The sequence below is a fragment of the Cryptomeria japonica genome, unplaced genomic scaffold, assembly GCF_030272615.1.
Source record: "Cryptomeria japonica unplaced genomic scaffold, Sugi_1.0 HiC_scaffold_254, whole genome shotgun sequence".
NCBI classification, from domain to species: Eukaryota; Viridiplantae; Streptophyta; class Pinopsida; order Cupressales; family Cupressaceae; genus Cryptomeria; species Cryptomeria japonica.
In genome coordinates, this window is record NW_026729076.1 from 119,562 (window position 1) to 127,500 (window position 7,939).

The following is a 7,939-nucleotide window of genomic DNA, read 5'->3' on the forward strand; positions in this document are numbered from 1 at the left end:
TTCGTGCACGCCATGGTGCCCACCGCGGCGAAGGTGCACGCGAGGTGCGCACCCGGGGCAAACCGGGCTCCGACTTCGTGCACGCCGCACCTTGGAGCACACTTCGGAGCGCTCCTTGGTGCGCACCATGGTGCCCACCAGGGCGCGCAACCCAGCCAAGGTGTGCGCACCAAGGTGCACGCGAGGTGCGCACCCGGGGCAAACCGGGGTCCGACTTCGTGCACGCCGCACCTTGGAGCACACATCGGAGCGCTCCCAGGTTCGCACCAGCGTTGCGCACCTTTGATGCGCTGCCTTCACTAATTTCCAGAAAAGGCAAAAAAAAACGAGATTTTAAAATTTCCGTTCTGAAAGATAGTGAAAAAAACGGAACGCGGGTGCCATCTTGAGCCCTTCCTGGTGCGCACCCCAGGCAAGTTGTGCGCACCAAGGTGCCCACCCTGGCGGAGGTGCGCGCCCGGGGCAATCCGGGCTCCGACTTCGTGCACTGCATGGTGCCCACCAAGGCGCGCAACCCAGCCAAGGTGCCCACCGCAGCGAAGGTGCACGCGAGGTGCGCACGCGAGGTGCACACCCGGGGCAAACCGGGCTCCGACTTCGTGCACGCCGCACCTTGGAGCACACTTCAGAGCGCTCCTTGGTGCGCACCAGGGCGCGCAACCCAGCCGAGGTGCCCACCCCGGCGAAGGTGCACGCGAGGTGCGCACCCGGGGCAAACCGGGCTCCGACTTCGTGCACGCCATGGTGCCCACCGCGGCGAAGGTGCGCACCCGGGGCAAACCGGGCTCCGACTTCGTGCACGCCGCACCTTGGAGCACACTTCGGAGCGCTCCTTGGTGCGCACCATGGTGCCCACCAGGCCGCGCAACCCAGCCAAGGTGTGCGCACCAAGGTGCACGCGAGGTGCGCACCCGGGGCAAACCGGGGTCCGACTTCGTGCACGCCGCACCTTGGAGCACACATCGGGGCGCTCCCGGGTTCGCACCGGCGTTGCGCACCGTGGTGGGCACCTCGGAGCACACCAAGGTGGGCAGCGAGGTGCGCACCTTTGATGCGATGCCTTCACTAATTTCCATAAAAGGCAAAAAAAAAACGAGATTTTAAAATTTCCGTTTTGAAAGATAGTGAGAAAAAGGGAATGCTGGTGCCATCTTGAGCCCGCCCTGGTGCGCAGCCCAGCCAAGGTTTGCGCACCAAGGTGCCCACCCTGGCGAAGGTGCGCGCCCGGGCAATTAACCCAACTTCCAACTTCGCGCGCGCCAGGGTGGGAGCGCACCCAACAACCGGGCCTGGGAAGAGCCAATGCGAGAAACCCCACCAAACTCTCTGACAAAAAAAGAGGGGGCGCTCCAGTAACCCCGCTTCGGAGCGCACCCTGGGCAAACCCAGCCAAGGTGCCCACCCCGGCCAAGGTGCAGGCGAGGTGCGCACCCGGGGCAAACCGGGCTCCGACAACGTGCACGCCGCACCTTGGAGCACACTTCGTAGCGCTCCCGGGTGCGCACCTCAGAGCACACCAAGGTGGGCAGCGAGGTGCGCACCTTTGATGCGCTGCCTTCACTAATTTCCAGAAAAGGCAAAAAAAAAAGGAGATTTTAAAATTTCCGTTTTGAAAGATAGTGAAAAAAACGGAACGCGCGTGCCATCTTGAGCCCGCCCTGGTGCGCAGCCCAGGTAAGGTGCCACCCTGGCAAAGGTGCGCACCCGGGCAATTAACCCTACTTCCGACTTCGTGCGCGCCAGGGTGGCAACCGGGCCTCGGAAGAGCCAATGCGAGAAACCCCACCAAACGCTCCGACAAAAAAAGAGGCGGCGCTCCAATAACCCCGCTTCGGAGCGCAGCCGGGGCAAACCAAGCCAAGGTGCCCACCCCGACGAAGGTGCACGCGAGGTGCGCACCCGGGGCAAACCGGGCTCCGACAACGTGCACGCAGCACCTTGGAGCACACTTCGAAGCACTCCCGGGTGCCCACCGGCGTTGCGCACCGTGGTGGGCAGCGAGGTGCGCACCTTTGATGCGCTGCCTTCACTAATTTCCAGAAAAAGGCAAAAAAAAATGAGATTTTAAAATTTCCGTTTTGAAAGATAGTGAAAAAAAAGGAACGCGGGTGCCATCTTGAGCCCGCCCTGGTGCGCAGCCCAGGCAAGGCATGCGCACCAAGGTGCCCACCCGAGGTGCACACCCGGGGCAAACCGGGCTCCGACTTCGTGCAGGCCGCACCTTGGAGCACACTTCGGAGCGCTCCTTGGTGCGCACCATGGTGCCCACCAGGGCGCACCCGAGGCAAACCGGGCTCCGACTTCGTGCACGCCGCACCTTGGAGCACACATCGGAGCGCTCCCAGGTTCGCACCAGCGTTGCGCACCTTTGATGCGCTGCCTTCACTAATTTCCAGAAAAGGCAAAAAAAAACGATATTTTAAAATTTCCGTTCTGAAAGATAGTGAAAAAAACGGAACGCGGGTGCCATCTTGAGCCCTTCCTGATGCGCAGCCCAGGCAAGTTGTGCGCACCAAGGTGCCCACCCTGGCGGAGGTGCGCGCCCGGGGCAAACCGGGCTCCGACTTCGTGCACTGCATGGTGCCCACCAAGGCGCGCAACCCAGCCAAGGTGCCCACCGCAGCGAAGGTGCACGCGAGGTGCGCACCCGAGGTGCACACCCGGGGCAAACCGGGCTCCGACTTCGTGCACGCCGCACCTTGGAGCACACTTCAGAGCGCTCCTTGGTACGCACCAGGGCGCGCAACCCAGCCAAGGTGCTCACCCCGGCGAAGGTGCACGCGAGGTGCGCACCCGGGGCAAACCGGGCTCGGACTTCGTGCACGCCGCACCTTGGAGCACACATCGGAGCGCTCCCGGGTTCGCACCAGCATTGCGCACCTTTGATGCGCTGCCTTCACTAATTTCCAGAAAAGGCAAAAAAAAGAAAAAAATGAGATTTTAAAATTTCCGTTTTGAAAGATAGTGAAAAAAACGGAACGCGGGTGCCATCTTGAGCCCGCCCTGGTGTGCAGCCCAGGCAAGTTGTGCGCACCAAGGCACCCACCCTGGCCAAGGTGGGTCACGGGGTGGGTCCTAGGGTGGGTAACGGGGTGGGTACTAAGGTGCGTGCCAAGGTGGGTCATAGGGTGGGTGCCAAGGTGGGCACCAGGGTGGGTGTGCACCAACCCTAGCCAGGGTAGGTCACGGGGTGGTTGTCGGGGTGGGCGTCAAGGAGCCAAGGTGGGTGGCAAGTAGCCAAGTTGCGTGCCAAGGTGGGTGGCAAGTAGCCAAGTTGCGTGCCAAGGTGGGTGTCGGGGTGGGTGCCAAGGATCCAAGGTGGGTGCCAAGGAACCAAGGTGGGTGTCTGGGTGGGTGCCGAGGTGGGAGCCAGGGTGGGTCCCAAGGTGAGTGCAAAGGTGGGTGCCAGGGTCAAGGTGAGTGCCAATGTGGGTTCCAAGGTGCCAGGGTCAGGGTGAGTGCCAATGTGGGTTCAAAGGTGCTAAGTTGGGTGCGAGGTTGGGTGCGAGGGTGGGTGGGTGCCAAGGTGTGCTAGGTGGAAGCCCGGGTGGGTCGGCATCCCATGGGTGTCGAGTTGGGTGCCTGATGGGTGCTTCTTGTCAAGTTTTAGTCGTCGGGACTCATTTCGAGCCTTAGAGGTCGTTTCTTGTCCGGTTGCCCTGTCTTCGACCTGGGAACCCAATTTTGGTCCTCGGGTCCCATTTTTTTTTGTCTCGCATCCCACTTTTGGCCTGTGGCCTTTTCGGGGTCGATTCTCGTTTTGGGCATCAGAGCATGTTTCTTCTCCTAAAACCCAATATTTGTTTATTAAGTCTCGGAACACATTTTTGTTCTCGTGGACCCATCATGGGTCTTGGAACGCATTTGTGGTCCTTGGGTCCCATTTTGCATCCCGAAACTTGTGTTTTGGTGCTTGATCCCTATTTTGGGTGCCCACCTTGCACCAAGTGCGCACCCGGGGCAAACCGAGCGCCTTGGTGCACCGGGGCAAGATCGAGCGTGCACCCGAGGCGCCCCGAACATGCACCAAGGTGCACTCGGCCCACATGTGAGCGCAGGTCGTTGCGCCCGAGGTGGTGTGTGGGCACCGCGTTGCAGACGGGACACTGCACGCACACGACGCCCCCTCCAGGTGCACGCACGTAGGCCGGGCCGGGTGCACACCCGACGCCCTAGCAAGGTGCGCGCACCCGGGCAGGGCTCACACTTGGCGAACGGGGCGCACTTCGCGAGGGAGGGTGTGCACCTCGACGGGGGTGGGTGGCCGGGGTGGATTCGCACGTGGGTCGCGGTTTGCTAAGTACACACTGCGACAAGCTCATAACGGGTGCGATCATACCAGCGTTAGTGCACCGGATCCCATCAGAACTCCGCAGTTAAGCGCGCTTGGGCCGGAGTAGTACTGGGATGGGTGACCTCCCGGGAAGTCCCGGTGTTGCACCCTTTTTTAGGTTTTCGCCGGGCGTCGCAATGCTATTTGAATAAACCTTTTGCCCGTTTGCGTTCTCGTCGGGGCCGGGCCGGGCCGGGGTGCGCTGCCCGCACTACCGCGCGCGCGGGGGCGACACCGAGCGCGCACCCGAGGCGCCCCGAGCACACAGGCCACGGTGCAACCCGGGCGTTGTGCGCGCACCCCGGTGCGCCCGAGGTGCTGCGCGCGCACCCAGGTGAAATCGGTGTGCACCTCGGCCAGTGCGCGCTCGGTCGAGTCGCGCACGTTGGCCAAGGTGCACGGTGATGTTTCTTACTCTAAGGTTCCGCACCAGACGCCCGGGACAGGTGAGCGAAGCTGGGCGGGGCCGGGTGCGCGGCCGGGGCAGGTGCACGCAGCTGGAGAGAGCTTTGGAGCACACTTCGGAGCGCACCAATGATGCGCTCCATTCAAAAGTTTCCTGAAAAGGCAAAAAAAGTTGAGATTATAGAATTTCCCACTTGAGAGATTGTAAAAAAAAAAAATTTAAAATGAAGGAAACGCGGGTGCCAAGGTGTGCGCAGCCCAGCCAAGGTGTGCGCACCAAGGCGCCCACCCTGGCGAAGGTGCACGCAAGGTGCGCACCCGAGGCAAACCGGACAATTAACCCAACTTTCGACTTCGCGCGCACCTTGGAGCGCACTTCGGAGCGCTCCTTGGTGCGCACCAATCTTGGGCACCTCGGAGTGCACCATGGCGCCCACCAAGGTGCGCACCCGGGGCAAACCGAGCTCCGACTTCGTGCGCACCTTGGAGCGCACGAAAGGTGCGCACCATGGCGCCCACCAAGGTGCGCAGCCCAGCCAAGGCGTGCGCATCAAGGTGCGCACCCTGGCGAAGGTGCGCACCCGGGGCAAACCGAGCTCCGACTTCGTGCGCACCTTGGAGCACACAAAAGGTGCGCAACCCAGCCAAGGTGTGCGCACCCCGGTCAAACCGAGCTCCGAATCGTGCGCACCAGAGGTGCACGCCATCGTGCGCACCTTGGAGCACACTTCGGAGCCCTCCTTGGTGCGCGTCGATGTTGCGCACCTCGGAGCGCACCCGGGGAAAACAATGCAATTAACCCGACTTTCGACTTCGTGGGCACCTCGGAGCGCTCTCGGGTTCGCACCTCGGAGCACACCGAGGTGCGCACCTTTGATGCGCTGCCTTCACCAATTTCCAGAAAAGGCAAGAAAACATTGAGAAGGTGTGCGCACCGAGGTGCCCACCCTGGCGAAGGTGCACGCGAGGTGCGCACCCGGGGCAAACCGGGCTCCGACTTCGTGCACGCCGCACCTTGGAGCACACTTCGGAGCGCTCCTTGGTGCGCACCAGGGCGCGCAACCCAGCCGAGGTGCCCACCCCGGCGAAGGTGCACGCGAGGTGCGCACCCGGGGCAAACCGGGCTCCGACTTCGTGCACGCCATGGTGCCCACCGCGGCGAAGGTGCACGCGAGGTGCGCACCCGGGGCAAACCGGGCTCCGACTTCGTGCACGCCGCACCTTGGAGCACACTTCGGAGCGCTCCTTGGTGCGCACCATGGTGCCCACCAGGGCGCGCAACCCCGCCGAAGGTGCACGCGAGGTGCGCACCCGGGGCAAACCGGGCTCCGACTTCGTGCACGCCGCACCTTGGAGCACACTTCGGAGCGCTCCTTGGTGCGCACCATGGTGCCCACCAGGGCGCGCAACCCCGCCGAAGGTGCACGCGAGGTGCGCACCCGGGGCAAACCGGGCTCCGACTTCGTGCACGCCATGGTGCGCACCGCGGCGAAGGTGCGCACCCGGGGCAAACCGGGCTCCGACTTCGTGCACGCCGCACCTTGGAGCACACTTCGGAGCGCTCCTTGGTGCGCACCAGGGCGCGCAACCCAGCCGAGGTGCCCACCCCGGCGAAGGTGCACGCGAGGTGCGTACCCGGGGCAAACCGGGCTCCGACTTCGTGCACGCCGCACCTTGGAGCACACTTCGGAGCGCTCCTTGGTGCGCACCATGGTGCCCACCAGGCCGCGCAACCCAGCCAAGGTGTGCGCACCAAGGTGCACGCGAGGTGCGCACCCGGGGCAAACCGGGGTCCGACTTCGTGCACGCCGCACCTTGGAGCACACATCGGGGCGCTCCCGGGTTCGCACCGGCGTTGCGCACCGTGGTGGGCACCTCGGAGCACACCAAGGTGGGCAGCGAGGTGCGCACCTTTGATGCGATGCCTTCACTAATTTCCATAAAAGGCAAAAAAAAAACGAGATTTTAAAATTTCCGTTTTGAAAGATAGTGAGAAAAAGGGAATGCTGGTGCCATCTTGAGCCCGCCCTGGTGCGCAGCCCAGCCAAGGTGTGCGCACCAAGGTGCCCACCCTGGCGAAGGTGCGCGCCCGGGCAATTAACCCAACTTCCAACTTCGCGCGCGCCAGGGTGGGAGCGCACCCAACAACCGGGCCTGGGAAGAGCCAATGCGAGAAACCCCACCAAACGCTCTGACAAAAAAAGAGGGGGCGCTCCAGTAACCCCGCTTCGGAGCGCACCCTGGGCAAACCCAGCCAAGGTGCCCACCCCGGCCAAGGTGCAGGCGAGGTGCGCACCCGGGGCAAACCGGGCTCCGACAACGTGCACGCCGCACCTTGGAGCACACTTCGTAGCGCTCCCGGGTGCGCACCTCAGAGCACACCAAGGTGGGCAGCGAGGTGCGCACCTTTGATGCGCTGCCTTCACTAATTTCCAGAAAAGGCAAAAAAAAAAGGAGATTTTAAAATTTCCGTTTTGAAAGATAGTGAAAAAAACGGAACGCGCGTGCCATCTTGAGCCCGCCCTGGTGCGCAGCCCAGGTAAGGTGCCCACCCTGGCAAAGGTGCGCACCCGGGCAATTAACCCTACTTCCGACTTCGTGCGCGCCAGGGTGGCAACCGGGCCTCGGAAGAGCCAATGCGAGAAACCCCACCAAACGCTCCGACAAAAAAAGAGGCGGCGCTCCAATAACCCCGCTTCGGAGCGCAGCCGGGGCAAACCCAGCCAAGGTGCCCACCCCGACGAAGGTGCACGCGAGGTGCGCACCCGGGGCAAACCGGGCTCCGACAACGTGCACGCAGCACCTTGGAGCACACTTCGAAGCACTCCCGGGTGCCCACCGGCGTTGCGCACCGTGGTGGGCAGCGAGGTGCGCACCTTTGATGCGCTGCCTTCACTAATTTCCAGAAAAAGGCAAAAAAAAATGAGATTTTAAAATTTCCGTTTTGAAAGATAGTGAAAAAAAAGGAACGCGGGTGCCATCTTGAGCCCGCCCTGGTGCGCAGCCCAGGCAAGGCATGCGCACCAAGGTGCCCACCCGAGGTGCACACCCGGGGCAAACCGGGCTCCGACTTCGTGCAGGCCGCACCTTGGAGCACACTTCGGAGCGCTCCTTGGTGCGCACCATGGTGCCCACCAGGGCGCGCAACCCAGCCAAGGTCTGCACACCAAGGTGCCCACCCCGGCGAAGGTGCACGCGAGG

General features: G+C 62.8%; 1 non-coding gene across 1 annotated transcript; it reads left to right on the top strand.

The window, feature by feature from the left end:
- Window positions 1-4,325: 4,325 nt before the first annotated feature.
- Window positions 4,326-4,444, top strand: LOC131869625 (5S ribosomal RNA). Its single transcript, XR_009368007.1, has one exon. It is a non-coding gene; the product is annotated as a 5S ribosomal RNA (ribosomal RNA).
- The last annotated feature ends 3,495 nt before the right edge of the window (window positions 4,445-7,939 follow it).